This window comes from Camelus dromedarius, unplaced genomic scaffold (genome assembly GCF_036321535.1).
Source record: "Camelus dromedarius isolate mCamDro1 unplaced genomic scaffold, mCamDro1.pat HAP1_SCAFFOLD_185, whole genome shotgun sequence".
NCBI classification, from domain to species: domain Eukaryota; kingdom Metazoa; phylum Chordata; class Mammalia; order Artiodactyla; family Camelidae; genus Camelus; species Camelus dromedarius.
The window spans coordinates 50,614-67,234 of record NW_026989816.1 but is presented as its reverse complement, the minus strand read 5'-3'; the positions used below and the strand labels follow the sequence as shown (position 1 = coordinate 67,234).

Below are 16,621 nucleotides of genomic sequence, written 5' to 3'. Positions count from 1 at the left end.
TAAATGAGGGAATTAGCTCATTCAATTCTAAAACAAAAACCCTAAAATAAATACTGAACTTATTTACAGATAAAGAAAATTTGTCCCCAAAAAAGTAAAGTTTCTTCCTCAAGGTCACAAAGCTAATAACTGGTAAAGGTAAGATTTGAACTCATCTGCCTGATTCTAAAAACTAAGGTGGAAATCCCATTCGACTGGGGAGTGTCCAGCTGCACAGCCTATCACCCTATCTTTGTTCAGAGCTGGCCTTAGACAGCCTGAGACAGTACCCCATTCCTGTGGAACTCGAGGGCAAATGATAACAATAAGGATTTTATATCCAGCAGTTTCTTAGATCTCATGTATATAAAGTGTCAGCAGGTCAGCAGAAAATCTCTGGGAAACATGAGTGGGTCCAGACCTTTTTGCTGATTAGAAACTCAATCTATCAGGATAGAGTGACCTTCCCATGAGAGGCCACATGGACATAAATTAAAGGCAGCTGAACAATGGAAACTAGCAAGACCCCGGAACTCAAGCAAGGATCCCTGCCATCCCCCACCCAGTTACCTCTTCATCCGCGTGGACATGAAGACAGAAGACCCGGGTTCTTGTCCAAGTTACACTATCATGGATTCTCACCCATAAAAAGGTACGACTCTATGCTGTCGTAAGTCCTTTCCAACTCAAATATGATGACACCAATATCTCAGCAGAATATCTATGTCTCCACTTCCCCTCTTCTAATAGGAGTCTATTTCTGTGGACACAAAGCAGAAATCCAATTTAAAAAACCATGCAAGAAGCCAGGCGAATTTCTGCTTAAGAGACTTTGCTCTCACGCTCAGTGAATGAAAACTCAGAAAAAGTGGTCCTTCTCCCTCAGCAAATGGGAGGTAGCCTGATTGTGTGTGTGTGTGTGTGTGTGTGTGTGAGTGTGTAAATCAAATATAATCATGTCTGGGACGTGTACAGATTATTTTTAATTTCACTGTAATTTCATGGGGATGAGCCAACATTTAAAGTAATTTGAATGTAGTGTCCTGAGACAGACTCAGTCTCTTTTGGTGGAGGAGGTGAAAGGGGAGAGTAAAGGAGGAAAGAGGTAAATGAAGCAAAGAAATAAGAATACTGCTAGGGAAAGGCAAGACGTTAATTTTGTTCCTCATTGCATCACATACAAATTAGGGACTGGCTTTCCCCCGATGTCTTATCGAGCACTGAGTTGCAGAAGAAGAGGCGACAGCCCATTTCTCACTGAGATTGTGACTGTACGTGGCATCTTATAGACACAAATCATTTACCCTGATCAAACACTCTAGCAGCAGGCTGTAATTCTCCTGTTTTGAGAGACAAGAAAACAGGAGTTCAAAGCGGGTAGATAACTTGACAAAAGTCAGAGGACCAGTAAACAAGAGAGGATGCATTCAAACTCAGATCTGAATGCAGAGTCTCATCTTCCCACTCCCAGGGCTGGAAAATCCTTAACACACAGGCTCCCCAGCTCCCCTGCAGTGTTCCTGGCGCCAAGCATTTCCCATGGTAATGGTCTCCAGTTCTCACAGACACAGTGCTCTGTGCAGCCAATGACCTTGATCAGACCTTGATCATCTACCTGCCACGCCCACCAGGCTTCACCATACAGGCAGGAAAGCTGGCTTTCAAGTGCATACAAAGCCACCCTTGGTCTAACCTGGGCTCTTCTGTGGCTTCTCCAGCCTATAGGCAGCCATGAAAGTGCTCACAGTTTGTTCGTGAGCCACACTTCCTCTCTCCATCTGTGTCCCCACCTATACTACTTAGCTATGAACATTTTGAGAATCTTGGAAACAAATTTTAAAAAACAGAAAAGAAAGGATTCTGGAACAAGTACTTAATACTTACAATTTTAAATGACAAGTTACAAAGTGAGTATTGACAAACCGAATCTTCCTTTCTAAATGTCAGTTTTAAACATTTAAAAATATAATAGCAAAAAATTCTCACTTACAAAATTAACAAAAACATAAACAATAATCTGGAATAAATTCAAAAATAATGCCCATATTCTAAATGGAGAAACTTCAGGACTGTACTGAGGGTTAAAGTAAGAGGTATGAATGTAGAGACATAAACATATTGCATGGAGAAAAGCAGTTTTGTAAAGATGTAAGTTCTCCTAAGAATAATTCAAAACTTACTAAAAAATCCCATGAAAATTCCAATCTGATTTTTTATAACTTGAACAAAATATTTTGGAATTCTTCAGGAATAATAAAGTCATAATACTTGACAAGAAAATTTGGGATGGAAGAAAAGAATCAAAAAAAATCAGACTGCCAGTTATTAAATAAATTTTTACAACATGTAAGATATGGTGCTGGAGTAAGGAAAGGAGATTGACAGAAGGGAACCATGAGCTCAAAAAAGACTCTAGTGTATGTAAGTATTTTGTACAGGTGGGATTTCAAATCAAAGAGAAAATTATGAATTCGATAATTGTCCTGGGACAGAGAATCACCTGGAAAGAATAAATTCTACTCCTGTCATAATGACCACAAGATAAATTGCAGATAGCGATGTAAATATTAAAAAGTACTAGTAACAGCAAATACAACTCTTTGCTCTTATTAACTCAACTTCTCCTCACTATAACATGTACTATTATAATCTCCATCTTAGAGATTAAAAAAAAACTACAGAAGAGATTTATTCCATTATAAGAGAGTATTTCTAAGAATAATGTCAAAGATAATACCCATAAGGAAGACATTTACTATCCTAAGAATAGTTTGAGTCACAACAAAAATCAAAAAACTTCCTGAACAAAATGAAAGGAAAGAAATGACAAGAAAAAGCTCTGTGATACATGTTGATGAATTCACGAAGTTAATTTTCATAACATACAAAAAGCTGTCACAAAGCAACAAGAAGCTCCCTCACTTAAATGTGGGAAAGGATAAAAAAGAATCATTCATTTTAAAAAAGTCAAATGGCTAATGAGTGAAAAATGCTCAAAACTTCACTGGTCATCAAATGCAAACAAAAACAATGAAAAAGCACTTTTGCTTATCATATTGGCAAATATTTTTAAGATATTCTAGCTAGTGTCCATCTGTGGGAGAACAAATCATGAGCGACTTTTTCAGAGGATGACATATCAATGGATTTGTAAGCTCTGAAAAACGTACATACACACTGACTCAACTCCACTTCTAGGAATCGTTTCCTTTAGGAAAAAAAAAATCAGTCCAAAAAGATGTACCCATCAGGGCATTTACACAGCACTGTTTACAAAGGTGGGAAGAAAAACTGAAGTGAAATCATATCCAGCGATAGAGAATTGGTTACATAAGTAATTGTGCATTTTTTCTTTCCCCAATGGAGAAGGAATTTCTAGTCACTTGAAAGGAGTCTGTGATGAATGTAAATGTCACATCCAGGGACTAAATTTCCAGAAGCCTTAACTAAAGGAATACACATACAAGATCACAGGAAGTTCTGTACAAGAAGGATGCAACTCAAACATTCTTTCTGACAGTGGAAAATGGAGAAAACTTAACTGTCCACCATCAAGACAATGATGCGGTAAATCAAGGCGAGCTGCGGGCGCTGAGGGAGCCGGCGTTTCGCCGTGGTCCAGGGCCTTGTCCACAGCACTCTCCCACCAAATGTGTCCGTGGGCAAGAGACGACACCCACACATCAGGAGACCCCTCCAATCTATCTGAAAGGGCCGGGTGAGTCTGGAGTGGGAGGATGTCCATGATATACCCCTGAGTGAATAAAGCGAGCTGCAGAAAAACATATAGTATGGTCTCATTTTTAAATAAAGCATATATACACACACCTATACATTGATTTCTCATATGTGTATATATATGTATCTCATAGGCATAAAGGTCATGAAATATATATACCAAATTTTCAAAAGCTTTTACTCTCAGGAATTAATGGGAAGGGAGTTAGGGGCCTTCCTGTACCACCACAGTTCTCTTTTCAGTATTTCAGTTAAGTATACTTGGAATTTAAAAGTTTATTTAAGTCCGAAGTAAAATGGACCATGCCTCCATAAGACAGAATGCTACACTGGTCTTTAAAAATCATGCCAGGGGAGATAGAATATTGTAGAAAATCATGTAATAAGCCGAATGGAAAATGGAGGTCTCCGAACAGTAAACAGGGACGGAGTGCTCACTGGTTTTTATGACAGAGATGCTACACACTGACGAAAAGAACAGAAAATAAATGTTAAATTGTTAATTATTATCTCTGAGTAGCGGGACCAGGATAGAATCTTTTGCCCCTTTTTTCAGACATATTATATTAAATGCACGTTATTTTTCATCTGAAAAAAGCATTTTTAGACGTGTAGTACCACGCATTGGGGAATAATACATGAATACTTACAGAAACAAATAACTAGGAGACACCGCAGCAGCGCCACACAATGTAAAACGGGCAATCCTGATTGACACCGCTCAGTTACATAAGGATCCAGAAAGTGAGAGCACCTGCTGTAACAGGGCGTGGTCCCCTTCTATTTGTCAGTTGTGTCTTCAGGGCTGAGGCAGTTCTGAGCACGGCCAGTGTCAGTTCCGGTGTCTGGATGGATGCTACTGGAGGTGAGGGCACCTGCAAGCAGAAAGGAAGAACAGAAACCATCCTCTGCCTTTTCTGTCTTGTTTCTTTGTTACTTTAAAAGAGAGGCATAAATAAGATAAACTGTGTATCTCCCCTAGTGAAATTTCAGTAATGAAACCGTTTTTAAAGGCTTCAGAGCTTATATTCTGTCTATAACTGTCTTTACAACAAAGCATCATATTCATTAAATGTTAATTGACTCAGTGAATTAACTCCCTGTTGAAACATTCAAGTAAAGAACATGAAAGGCCTTACGTAAAAGAACCACACCTGCAGTGACTAGCTCAGCTGTCTTGACTGCAAAGCAGTCAGCCCCCACCATCCCGTGGCCCTGAGCTCCTGATGCTGCTAAGAGAGCACGCTGCCGCCTCAGATGGAGAGATACTGTGAAAGCATTTTTTGAACTCTACAGTACTGACAAAACATAACTGACAAATCCCAGGCTCCTTTGAAGCTGTCATTTTCGGTTTCTGGCCATCCCCAGTCAATGAGCAGAACCACCCCATTCCCGAGTCATTGGACTCACGTGGGAAGAAATTTTGTAGAAATTTCAAGGTACAGAATGTAACCAACTATATGTAGAACTCTGACAAAAGAAAAGATGAAATAATCTGATGTTGAAGACACTCAAATTATTCTCCTAAGCCTTAGTAGCTGGAAAGGCTGGGCTTCTCCTCAGCCACTTATTTATTTCACAGCCAGTGAGCATCTCCCACACACTCAGTTTCCCTGTGTCTGCTGGGAGCCTCAGGCACACTCTTGCTGTCGATCTTATAAGTCACAGGGCAGACGCGTGTCTCTCATGCCTGCCACCCTCACACAGGCTCGCCTCCTAGCCTCACTGTCTGAACTTGGCCCCACTTTCTCACCTGTTTATTTGGTATCTGTTCTTCTGTAAGCTGCCTGAAATGCTTTTTGGAACAAGTCAGAAGAATGAGTGGGTAGAGAAATGGACAGTTGGACAGGTGGGAGGTGGGCAGACAGACAGAGAGACTCCAAGAAAAGGGGAACAAAGAAAATTTCCTATGCAGAACCCTCTTCTAGTCAGGGAAGAAAACCGCCACGGAGACGTGTGAAGAGGCAGGTGGCTTAGGGCTTTTTCCTGGATTCCATGAAAAGTCCCACCAAGGGAGAGGGTTGAACTATAAATAATAAAAGAAAAAAGCATGCATGCTTGAAAAATATATCTACAATATGTACTTTCTAAAGAATAGATTCAAATCAGCAGGGCCCAATTACACAATCCTTGGGTATTTACAGAAATGAGAATCCCATCTCCAAACCACAGGGCATCCCTTCGGAGCACTGAGAGTCTACACGGGGCTGTTATAAAGCCTTCACCACAAAAGCTATGCTCTCCTGCACTTACGAGGAACGAGCAGCTGTGCTCGGGCTGCCCACGCGCATTATTTGCACCCTACAGCACCTCTACGGGGGAGGGACGCCTAGCGAGCCCCATCTCTGCAGGACAGAAAACAAGCCCGAGAGAGGCTAAGCCGACCTACCAGTTCTCCATCTCACAGGATTGGTCACTCCAGAGCAGGACTCGAACTCGGACCCACGTTTGTAATCACGGTACTACCGTGCTTTGTGTGCTTTTTGTGTGTATAATACACTTGTTTCTGGCATGAAAGTATATTTAATAAATGATCGGTTGTCCTGTCTATCTCATTTGGTCACAATCAATCTTTATAGTGTTGAATTGTACTCTTTTTCCGTGGAGAAAGGAAAGGAACGAGCGGGTGTTAGAATGAGGTGGGGCTCCATTCTTTATCTGGTACCTCATCTCATCCAAGTCCCCAACCAGGGAGAAGGAGCAAATGTTTTCTTCATCTTTTAAAGAGAGGGCTCCACTGATGGTGACTTAACTCCAAAACCAAGTCTGGGGAAAGGGCACATTCAGCAACCAGAGCTTTATCACATGTAGGAAGGCAAAAACAGCTCACGGGAGGGCTCAGGGGGTCACCCTGATTTAATTTCAATCGATAAAACAATAATGCACTCTAAAATTACTAGCATGCAATGGATTGGCTCTTTCTTGACATCTAGCAAGTTTCCACAGCCCACATGTAAAATTATCGTGAACCAGTGAAAGGAAGTGTCTACAGACAAGAAAAATCAATGCCACAGGTAAACTGAAACCCAGGCTGGAGGAAAGGAAGAGAAAGGGCATAGTAAAGAAGTGGGGAAAGGCTGGGAAAAAAAATCATCACACGGACTCTCAAGCATCATCCAACAAGCATATAATCATTCGAGAGAGAGAGTTACTGAGGTCCTATTCTGTGCAAGATTGTAGAGCGGGTGAAGCAAGAGCGCAGCGACCATGGTGGCAGCAAGTGGCGGGGCTCAAATACACTTCTGATCCCGGTACCTGGCACACTTGTCCTCAGTATAAAGGCAAAAAAAAAAAAAAAAGTAAAATAACTCTGTAAACTCAAAGCATTGTTAAAAAATAATATGAACAAAACCTAAATACCTGGACAGACAAACCAAGCACATTGCTGGATCAGAAGACAGCGCTCTTGGAATGGCAGTGCTCCCCAGAACGATCCGTATATTCAACGTGGTCTCGATCACAATCCCTGCGGGCTCCTCTGCAGAAACTGACTAGCTGCTGCTACAATTCATATGGGAATTCGAGGGTCTCAGTAACCAAAACGTACTTGAAAAAGAAGAACAATGTGAGAGGACCTGTAATTCTCAATTTCAAACCTTACAACTGTATGTCTAGGTGAGATTAGAGGCCATTTTAAGTTATTAATGTGTTTATCCGTATTTTCTAAATTCTCTACAATGAATATAACTGTTACAATAAGAAAAATAAAAAGTAAGGTATCTTTTAAATCATGCACACCGATTCATTCATTGGGAAAAAAATATTTTAACTATAAAGAGGTAACCAAATATCTAGTGAAAAAGGACTACTTAAAAACAAGTGTGTATTTACATTTTTCATAAATTGAAAACTGAAAAGCACAAACACATCAAGTTTCTAGGGAGATCGATGCAACATATTAATAGTTATTTTCAAAAATTCTAATTGAACAATGAAAACTCAAGAAAGGGAAAATCGCGATTGACAGCCAACTGCAAACACATGGAGAGCAAAGGCCTAGAAATCACAGTTCCTTTAACTCTGATACTAACTCAATAGAAGAGGAAATTCCTCCCTGTGGGGACAGTGGAATCCCATGCATAAGACAGGATACACAGTACAAACTGCACTAGAATCTGGGGTGATTTTCTTAGAAGAATTCTAAAGTTACAACATTGCTGAAAAACTATAAAAACACTGAAAGACAGATTAAAACACACAGTCATATATATTATATAGAAACATATGAAGTCTGCTCCCTTGTTGCATAGAAATACAAACATATTTGTTCATTTATGGGCACTGAATATTTTATCCCAGGTAGAATATTTCAACTAAAACAAATAATCAATAATACACACCTCTTGTCAAATCTACTTGATAAGGTACTCTGCTATGTAACCATAATGTGTCTAAGATAGATCTAAAATTAGTGAAAAAGATCTTTGTATGGTTTCTTGAATTCTTCTCAAAATTCCAAGCTTAATTTTAAAATAGATCTGAGCAGTATTTCTATATTAACTTTTCCCTCGTGAAATGAACAGCACAGTCTGTTGTCAAAATTCTGTCCTTACAATGATTCACGAGCACTGTATCCTAACAAAACTGCTGGACAGCAAGGCACTATCCAGACACTGTGACGAAACAAATGGAACACAAGGAAGACAGTGACCCTATTCTGGAGGTCTTACCGTCTGTGTCAACTCTGGGGTTTTTATTTGATTGGTTTGATTGGGTAGCAAAATAAAATCAATCAAGTACTTTCTTCTTTAAGCATTCTGTAAGTCATGACTCTGTTGTTAGTGTCATGAGAAGGAAAGACTAAAGCAAGACTTCATTAGGTCAATTAGCAACAGCCATCACTGGGGAGTGAGTAATAAAGAAGTTAACTGATAGCAATGCTTCTGCCTACATGAGACCTAAAATAAACCTACACTGATCTCTTAAAGGAAAATGAGGAGATGAGGCCCCAATGAGAAAAACAAAAACTGACAAGAAATCAAAAAAGTAAAGACTTTTTCATTAACGATTCCAGGAAGGAGTGGAGCATGGTGGTGAAGAGCACAGATGCTGGGGACAAACATGAGGGTCTGAACTCCCACAGCACTGGGTAGCTTTGACACTGATAAGTCAGTGAAATTTTCTGCATCCCAGTCTCCTATCCATAGACTGGGGACAACAACAGCACCCGTCTCCTAGAACGGTCCCAATAATTAAGTTATTTTATATATAAAAGTTTAAATAAAATACCTCAGATATTAAATATTACCCCAAAAGGACAAGGAAAAAGAAAACAGAGATAAATTGGAGTTCATCAAATTTCAAAACTTTGCTTCAAAGACACCATCCAGAAAGTGAAAAAACAACACACAGCAGAAATTTTTTCAAATCATTTATCTGATAAGGAATTTGTATCTACCAAAAAACAAAAACAAAAACAAAACAAAAACAAAAAGAACCTCCTACAACTCAACAATAAAAAGGCAACTCAATTAAAAAATGAATAGAGGATCTGAAAAACATTTATCAAGGAAAATATACAAATGACCAATAAGCACAACGAAACGATGTTCAATATCATTAGCTGTAAGGGAAATCAAGTCAAAACCACTAGGAGAAACTGCTTCACACTCACTACAATAGGTTATAATCAAAAAAAGAGTAACAAGCACTAATGAGGACACAGAAGATGCAGAGGTCGCAGCCGTTGCTGGTGAGGATGTAACACAGCCTGGCCACTTTGGAAAAACGCCTGGCAGGTCCTTAGAGAGTTGAACATTTGGTTTCTGAATAACCAGGCAATTTTGCTTCCTGGGCACACACGTAAGAGAACTGAAAACAAATGTTCACATAAAAACTCCTACAGGAATATTCACGGTGCCATTACTCATCACAGCCAAAAAGCAGAAACAACACAAATGCCTATCACGTGATGAATGGGTAAACAGAGGGGCCCAGCCATACAGAGGAATATTATTCAGCAATAGCAAAGCATAGAGTACTGACCCAGGCCACAACGTGGACAAATATTGAAAACGTTACTCAGTGTGAAAGAAGTCAGTCACAATAGATGCTTCCACTTACATGAAGTAACTCGATTTACATGAAATTTCCAGCAGAGGCAAACCCACAGAGAGAGAAAAGTGGCTCCCTGGGGCTGTGGGAGGATGGGGAAGATGGGGATGTCTGCTTATGCGTAAGGAGCTTCCTGTTGGGGGGATGAAAATGTTCTAAGATTGAATGGGATGCACAATTCTGGGCATAGAGTAAAAACCACTGTACATTTTAATGGGTGAATTGTTATTAAAACTGTTAAGAACGAGAGCACCTCGGGCCAGTACCTTCCCATAGTAAATGCAAATTGCTAAATTTTATTACAGGAAGAAGAAACTGCCCTCAGCATGAAAGCAGGAGTTCAGCAAATGTGAGTTAACCGAAATTGGACAAGAGCATTTCACTTGAAACAGTTGCTGAGTGTACACAAAATATTAAGACATGACAAGGAAAATCAGTTTGACATCACGAAGAAGCATTCTGCTTCAAATGCAGATCAAGGATTCGGCAAGCCCAGCTGCTAGAAATGACCAGAGAAGAAACCTGGCTCTTTAAACAAGCACCAGAGCCAACAAGGAAATAGTGGTGAGGAAAGCAGGCGGCCGAAAATCTGGAAAAGTTTGTTACAAATAATTTCTCCAATGAAAATTCAAAAATAAAATGAAAGTGATGTAATACTGTGTTGACCTCACGTGAATGGGCTTCCTCCGGTTCTCAACAGTTTTGTAACCCCGAATGAGAGACTCAGGAGAATCAGAATGGCTCCTGGGAGTCCCCAAATGACGGCCCACCAGCACGCTGACCACCATCACATCTGCCAGGGTGGAATTGCAGAGAAGAGACCAACTCCTGAAAGGCACAGGAAATATTGACAAGGGAAAAAAAGGCTGATGTCAGTCTTGGGACAGAGGCCCTGAGAGCAGAGGCCAGAAGGCTGCAGGTGAACTGGAGTGGCCCTGGGGCAGGAAGGGACCACGGGGGAGCAGATCTCAATTCTCTTCTCTCTCTCCCTCGGGTAGGAGAGATAAAGTCTGCATCCTTCTCACCTGGAACTGTGGGTTCTGGCTGGCAGAAGTCTTACCGACATGGAATGAATGACTCAAGACTGTGGAAAAAGGAAAGAAAGCGAGAGGGAGTAGGGAGCCAACTCCAAGAGCCTCTCAAATGCTCCCATATTTATTGTGTATAATCAAAGAAAATAGTCTTTAACAGTTGTGTGATAGTAAACAGGAACTTGGGGAAAGACAGGATGAGACAGAGATTGTAGAATCCACAATGAGTAAAAAGGCTTAGTTTACCTTTAGGGGAGTCATGGGGAGAGGGGAACAAGATAAATTCTTTAGATATTCATTACAAAGCAGACCACCAGTCCAGCCAGGTCCGTGTTTTGGGGATAATAGACTATCTAACAGCACGCACGCCCAGCATTTATAGCTGAGGGCCTGGGTCATTGCTGTGCAATGAACAGAGTGCTATCTAAAACCTCAAATATGCAAGCAAGGCATTGTCTCTGCTTTTTATGGCAAGGAGACAGGAGTGAGGATGCACAGGTGCTTGCTTGAAAGCAGTTACTAAGCACACTTTTTCTTCTTAAGGTTCACATGCGTCTGGAGTCTGTTAAATTTGTTAACCCAATCATGGGCTATCACATGGAACCATTATGGAGGACACCCTAGGATGACAAATCCTGGCTCTGGGTCTTTTCCTGCCAGCTTCGGCCATTCCAGCAGGGTCTAGACACATCCCTGAATAACGATCCCACAGAACCACCCAGACTCATAACTCCTGGTGCTTGGAACTTAATTTTAGCTCTACACAACTTAACATAGAAAAGTTTCAGAAATAATAGATATTATATTCTTTTTATATCTCATCATAGAACTGATTTTTCTGATTGCTCTAAGCTGCTTCTACTTGGTAAATCACCTAATTCTGCAGGTGAATTCAGTACTTTCCATTGCGCATAACTAGACAGTCTGGGCCCTCTGACTTCTATTGGTCAAATAAATACCGATACACCTAATTGATTTCATTGTTCATCAATTTCAGCCTGGAGGTGAGGGAGTGTCACTCTGTTCCTCAGCCCACCCTCTACTCTATTCTCTTCAGCAACTCAGGCCTCCTGAATACAAAACATAGCATCTGTTTCCCTTCACCTACACTTTCCACAAACGCAACAGGAAACATCAGCCTAGAGAATGAATTCAACACAAATGTTAAAACAAAAATCTACAAACCTGAAGCAACTCCATCTCCGAATCATGATACACAATGACATGAAAGTAAGGGTGTCAGGTACAAAGCACGCGTGAGCCTGACCACCTCATTTCTATTCTTCAAAGGAAGGAAGTTTTTCATGTTTTTTATTATCATTCTTTGTCATTGTATCTGATTAAGCCAAAAAATAGTTTATGAAATAATTAAGCACTGCAATAACAGATTTTCGCTGTATCAATTACAGAAGGCATTCAGAGGGGATAGGAAAACCCACCAATGTAAAAAATGCAAAATTTCTTCCCCTGTTAAGAACACGTATACAAAATGCAACAGAGAATTCAAATTCATGTGGAGACGAGCAAAAGCCACAGAATCAAAGTCATTACTATGAGTCAATTCAAAATTCACTGGACAAACATGCTCAATGCATTCAAAGAATTTTAAAGGCACACTGCAAACCATTCACTTAATGATCTACAGGCTAGAGGAAGAATTTCCCTTTTTAACAGACAACAGAAATCAATAGGTTGCCCCACCAAACGAGGACCAAACAGCAATCAGGTTTTTAACAGTTCTGATAAATCAGCATGTTCTAAACATCAAAATCCAGAAATTTTAAACATTCATTCACACCACAATGAAACAAGCACTTAAAAAAAAAAACAAAACAATAACCCGAAGAAACTAAGCACAATTATCATGTACCTGGATCAATGGGAACTTCTTGTAACGCTGGAAGAAAGAACAGGCTATAGCCTTTTAATTAAAAAATAAAACTACATTTAAAGATAATTGCTAAAACACATTTCATCATTCATGTTGCCTTGAAAAATCTGAGGCACTCGTATCTGATCAGAAAAGCAATTCTGAGTAATAGTATGTTACAATTCAGTGCCAGTTTGCTTTAGTAGAAAAAAGAAAAGCTACTGTTTCTCATCCTGCACAAAGTGTAAAGAACCTTCCTGCCTCTATCTCCTCCTATTTTCTAAGCTCATTCTCCCCAACCCTTCTGAAACAAGTATGAGAAACTTTTATACCCACCAATATGCCAAATGACAAAAGAGTATCAATTTATTTGTATAAATATATGCCTACACCTTGAACTGGAAGAGAGAGGTATCAGAGGGCTATATGGAACTTATTTCTACCTTCCTGAAATCACACACACACACACACACACGTTCACAGAGACACAGACATGTACACACTGAATTACTGGGCAATTCACAAGCTGAGGACTTCCAATTTATAGAAGATAACTTTGTAGTTAGTTTAAAATACAAAACTGTCAGCTTTTGAAAGCCTTCATCATCTGCTAAATCATCCAAATATCAACGAGACCCAATTAGCCTTCTCTATAGAATATAATTTCCCATGATGGCAAAACAGACCCTAAGTAGTGGATCTAAGACTCGTGTTTATCACTACCTATGATCGTTTTTAAACACATAAACAGATTCAGAAAGTATGTCCCAACAACATTTATTCTTATTGAAATAGCATATGTATTCAATTGTCTATACAGAAAATAGGTCCCATGATGGTGTTTAAGAGCTATTTTGTGTATTGAAATATTTATTTTTAAGTTCAGACAAGGAGGGTCTGTATTACTCAGTTGTAGAACACCTGCTTAGCATGCACAATGTGCTGGCTTCAGTCCCCAGTACCTTCATAAAAATAAATAAAAATAAGTGCTTATTTAAAAATAAGAATAAATTTATAAAAAGAGTAAATGCAGACTAAAAACCACTGCAATCTAGGAGCCATAATTTTAATAAAAAACAAGAGTTTCTATCAAATATTCACTATATGACTATCACAGGGACAACCACAAATCGCCCCTGACAACCATCACGTGTGATTCTCAGCAACCCTACTAAGTAGACAGCGAAGAGAAACCCAGCATTGCGGATGAAGAAACGGAGCTCGGAGGAGCCGGGGACGCTGACCGTCCTGCTCCCCGTGACACCACGTCAGCCCAGGATGAGCGCTGACAGAGCTGCACTGTGGGGACACCCAGCTGTAAGGAACCTTGGTGCACTGGGGAGTCCCAGAAAACACTCGAAACTGTTCAGTGAAGAACCAGCTCAAATAAATTACATTGTGCCACATCCTTTAAACAGGGAACATGACTGAGATCTCTTTGATGCCTCCGTGTCCTTTCTGCCATTATCAATTATTTGCCCTCTCAGCATGCCCAGTCATGAATTGGACCCCATATGAAGTGCACTCAGATGGCAGAGCTTTTAAAGCTGTTTTATGAAGTTTGTAAGACTCTGTCTATGCCTCACACAGGCGGTCATCCATCACTTCTCACCTGTGTGGATGTACCACATGAAATCACACCTTTCTGCTTTTTAAAATCCCTCTATGTAATCCAGACTTTTCAACAGCAAAGAAGCAGCTCAACCAGAAACAGTGGATAGCTTTTCACCAAATGGACTCGAACAGCCCATCGGACTACCTGGAAGCCCTTTTTTTCTATTAAACCCACTTCCAAGGACTTCATCATTTTCTGATTGGTGGACTTGGCCTCTGACTGGCCTACTCTGAGAGCTCCCAGCCTCACATTCGGGGGTGGGAGAGGACCCTGCTGTTCGGGGAAATCAGTGTGGAAGGCGGAAATCTTCCACCCAGGTCCACACGGGTAGAAGTGCCACAACATGCTCAGAAAATATACCGTCAGCAACCCTGGGCTCCCATGGACTGATGTCACATTAACCAAACTCATGAGAGACTGATGCAAAGAAACCAGAAATTGAATTTATTAATGTAACAGGAGATGTGAAACTACGAACCAGACTGAAATATCAGAGTTCAACTATGAGTACAGATTCTCCTCAACGGCCCAATCACGGGCAGGCAGTCACATGGCAACCATGGACAGAAGCAGAGCAGGAAGGGTTTCTAGATTAACTCAATGGACTAAATTTCTGTTATACGAACAGATCTGCTGCCCAGAAGACATTTAACGCCAATCACGGTGCACTGTCCTTTGACAGTGGCTGAGACACGACTGTGAGCACCTGTGTAACTCTCTTTCCCTGTACTTTCTGGGCTAAGTGATGCACAGAGGTACAGAGATCCAGGGATGCAGATACCTCTAAACACCCAAAGCCCATCCCTGGGAGCCTGGAAACCAGACAGCCAGGGTTTAAATACCAGCTCTGCCACTTACTAGCTCTGTGACCTTGGCCAACTTACTTACTCTCTCCGTGCCTCAATTTCCACATTGTAAACCTGGGATGACAATCAAATCTCCCTTACTCACTTGTTGTGAAGATTGAAGGATTCATTTCTGTAAAACGCTCAGAAAAGAATGTAGCACATTTTTGGTGCTCAACAAATGTGAATTTAATAAGAAAGTGATTTACAAGTCTCCCTACTAATCATCTTCTGTGTTTCATGGCTAGTCTGAGTCCCAAATGAAATCCTTATTTCCCCTCTTATAAACTCTTGGAGAGCACCCTTCTCTTGCATCTCACCACCTGTTTAAACTGAGAGAAGGGATGCCTCATCCACACTCCTCTGGTACATGGAGAGTGCTTCCCCCTTCACACCCCTGACCCCTGGCCAACGGCTAGCACTCTTCACAATAACAGATTGAGGTGTGAGTCCGGAGAGACAAGCAGGGCATATGAAACCTTTCCTTTCCCTCCAGTGTTGGCCACCCTTGGGAAGCACCCGGGATGCTCAGCTCCATGGCAGGGCAGCCCTGTGCAGGATGGGGCAGATCATCTTAAGGGAAGGCTCGCTGTGGCCCAGAGTTACCTGGGACTGCGTGAGTCTCTAATTCTGGGACACAGTATCATGACACGCATTTTCCCACAGCCCTGAATTTCATGGAGAACGTGGCTTCATCAGTAATAAAGGAGACATTTATCGCCTGTCTGTTCTTCTGTGTCATCTCTCAGTTGGCTGCTGGAGAAAACATGTGTATAAGTATTGGGTCCACTTAAGCCCCAATATATATGAAGTACCAAAAAATTCTGTGGCTTAACATTGGTTCAGGGCGACTGTGTAACGGTCCTGACTTTGCTGATGCTAAATTATGGGTATAGGAACTATGGAACCTCCTCAAATATCTTTCATCATAAAACCAGCTTTTCTTATTTTCCTGTTTCTTAGTAATTGCCAAAGACTCTAAAATGATGGCTTCATACAAAACAGGAGCTAAACTTTATGAGCCCTTTGACATTCCCACTGTGCTAAACAATTTACATAATTTCTAATTCTCACAATTCTGCAAAGCATATACGAGCATCCCCATCTCACAGACGAGGGAGAAACTCAGAACAAACTGACTCAGGCTCACGTGGCTCAGTGGCAGCGCGTGCACGCAAACCCAAGTCAAATCACTACACCCCTTCTTCTATGTACAAAATCACCTCCCACCAAATGACACACAGCGGCTGGGTCAATACTCAGGGAACTCAGTACACTTTTCAGCTTTAAGGTGCTCAAGAGGCCGCTTCTAGCTGCTTTATAAAATCCCGGCTCACTGGTTGCTAACACTGGAATAAAAGACCGATTTTGCCATTGTTTGCACAGCAAGTCTGAAATGTTCACAGCGAGATGACAGAATAAAACAAAGACATAAGCAGAATAATTTTTCCAGGTAGACAGACATAATGGACATTGTGCTATTCTGAAG

General features: G+C 40.8%; 1 protein-coding gene across 1 annotated transcript in view; it reads right to left on the bottom strand.

Moving 5' to 3' along the window:
* The window catches only part of LOC135320849 (uncharacterized), a 79,030-nt gene that overhangs the window by 19,785 nt on the left and 42,624 nt on the right, over window positions 1-16,621 (bottom strand). Inside the window, exons 4-6 of the transcript XR_010380196.1 lie at window positions 7,078-7,263; window positions 4,368-4,592; window positions 550-739 (exon numbers count right to left, since the gene is read on the bottom strand). The gene's annotated coding sequence lies outside the window, so the exon portion shown is untranslated. The remainder of the gene's footprint in view (window positions 1-549; window positions 740-4,367; window positions 4,593-7,077; window positions 7,264-16,621) is intronic.